Raw genomic sequence first — 2,232 nt, 5'->3', positions numbered from 1 at the left:
AGTCTGAGCAGTAAAGAGTGCTGAATGATGGGACAATACGCCTCCCATAGGAAATGGCTCTGTGTTGAAAATGAAGGGCATTTATGGGCCAGATTATACAATTCTTGAGCTGTGCTCTACTTTTCAGACCCATTCCTTGTGAAAACTTGAGAAGGTTTAAGTACTCACTGCTATTATGTGGATCCTTGGACAAACACCTTGGGAGGAATATAAGAATATTGCTCGGGCATGCAGGGCTGAAGTCAGGAAGGCCAAAGTGCAACTGGAGTTGCAGCTAGCAAGGGACATGAAGAGTAACAAGAAAGATTTCTATAAGTATGTTAGAAACAAGAAGGAGGTCAGGGAAAATGTGGGTCACTTACTGAATGGGGGAGGCACAATAGTGACAGATGATGAGGAAAAGGCTGAAGTACTCAATGCCTTCTTTGCCTTAGTCTTACCAGGTAAGGTCAGCTCCCAGACTACTGCACCTGGCAGCACAGTTTGGGGAGAAAGTGACCAGCCCTCTGTGGTGACAAAACAGGTTAGGAATTATTTAGAAAAGCTGAATGTGTACAAGTTCATGGGGCCAGATGAAATGCATCCAAGGGTACTTAGGGAGTTGGCTGATGTGATTGCAGAGCCACTGGCCATTATCTTTGGAAACCTGTGGTGATCAGGGGAGGTCCTGGATGATTGGAGAAGGACAAATATAGTGCTTATCCTTAAGAAAGGGAAGAAGGAGGATCCAGGGAACTACAGACCATACAGCCTCACCTCAGTCCCTGGAAAAATCATGGAGCAGGTCCTCAAACAATCAATTTCTAAGCACTCGGAGAAGAAAGTGATTAGAAACAGTCAGCATGGATTCAGCAAGAGCAAGTCATGCTTAACCAACCTGATTGCTTTCTATGATGAGATAACTGGCTCTGTGGATGTGGGGAAAGCAGTGGATGTAATATACCTTCATAGTTTCATAGTTGGTAGGGTCGGAAGGGACCTGAGCAGATCAAGTCTGACCCCCTGCCATGGCAGGAAAGAATGCTGGGGTCAAATGACCCTGGCCAGGTGATCATCTAGCCTCCTTTTGAAGACCCCCAGGGTAGGAGCCAGCACCACTTCTGTTGGAAGTTGGTTCCAGATCCTAACCACCCTGACTGTGAAGTAGTGCCTCCTGATATCTAGCCTGAATCTACTCTCAGTCAACTTATGGCTGTTATTCCTTGTTACCCCTGGTAGTGCTTAGGGGAACAGGGACTCTCCCATTGCCTGCTGGTCCCCCTTGGCCAGTTTACAGGTAGCCACCAGATCCCCTCTCAGCCTTCTCTTGTGGAGGCTGAACAGGTTCAGGTCCCATAGCCTCTCCTCGTAGGGCCTGCCCTGTTGCCCCCTGATCATGTGAGTAGCCCTCCTCTGGACCCTCTTGATGCTGTCCACATCCCTCCTGAAGTGTGGCGCCCAGAACTGGAGTACTCAACTGCGGCCTCACCAGTGTCGTATAGAGGGGGAGGATCACCTCCTTGGACCTGCTCGTGATGCATCTGTGGATGCATGACAAGGTGCGGTTAGCCTTCCTGACTGCATCCTCACATTGACAGCCCATATTCATCTTGGAATCAATAATGACTCCAAGATCCTTTTTTGCCTCTGCAATGACAAGAAGGGAGTTCCCCAGCCTATAGGTATGCTACTGGTTCTTCCTCCCCAGGTACACGACCTTGCACTTTCAGTATTGAAACCCATCCTGTTCTCGTCCGCCCACCCCTGTAACCTGTCCAGGTCTAGCTGTAGCCTGTCCCTCCCTTCTAGCGTGCCCCCCTCTCCCCACATCTTAACGTCATCTGCAAATTTGAACAAGGTGCTTTTCACCCTCTTGTCCAAGTCGCTGATGAAGACGTTGAACAGGACCCAGCCCTGGGGAACCCCACGGCCCACATCCCTCCAGGTCGAAAATGACCCATCCACCACTTGGAGGATTGACACCACCAATTTCTAAGCACTCGGAGAAGAAAGGGAGTAAAAAGAAGGCCCAGGGTGGAATAGGACCCCTACTAAATGGGCAGAAGCAATTGGTGATGGACAGGGGGGACAAGGCTGAACTCCTCAAAGAGTTCTTTGCCTCAGTGTTCCTAAGTGAGGGGAAGGACAAGGCTCTCACTGGGATTGTAGAGAGGCAGCAGCAGGGTGCCAGACTACCATGTGTAGACCCTGAGATGGTGCAGAGTCACTTGGAGGAACTGGATGCCTTTAAGT

The 2,232-nt window shown here is 49.7% G+C and overlaps 1 protein-coding gene across 1 annotated transcript in view; it reads right to left on the bottom strand.

Moving 5' to 3' along the window:
- Positions 1-2,232, bottom strand: part of LOC102382107 (extracellular calcium-sensing receptor) — a 130,539-nt gene that overhangs the window by 3,534 nt on the left and 124,773 nt on the right.

This window comes from Alligator sinensis, unplaced genomic scaffold (assembly GCF_000455745.1).
Source record: "Alligator sinensis unplaced genomic scaffold, ASM45574v1 scaffold1194_1, whole genome shotgun sequence".
Lineage (NCBI taxonomy): Eukaryota > Metazoa > Chordata > Crocodylia > Alligatoridae > Alligator > Alligator sinensis.
The sequence above is the reverse complement of the archived record's forward strand: the minus strand, read 5'-3'. Positions and strand labels throughout refer to the sequence as shown.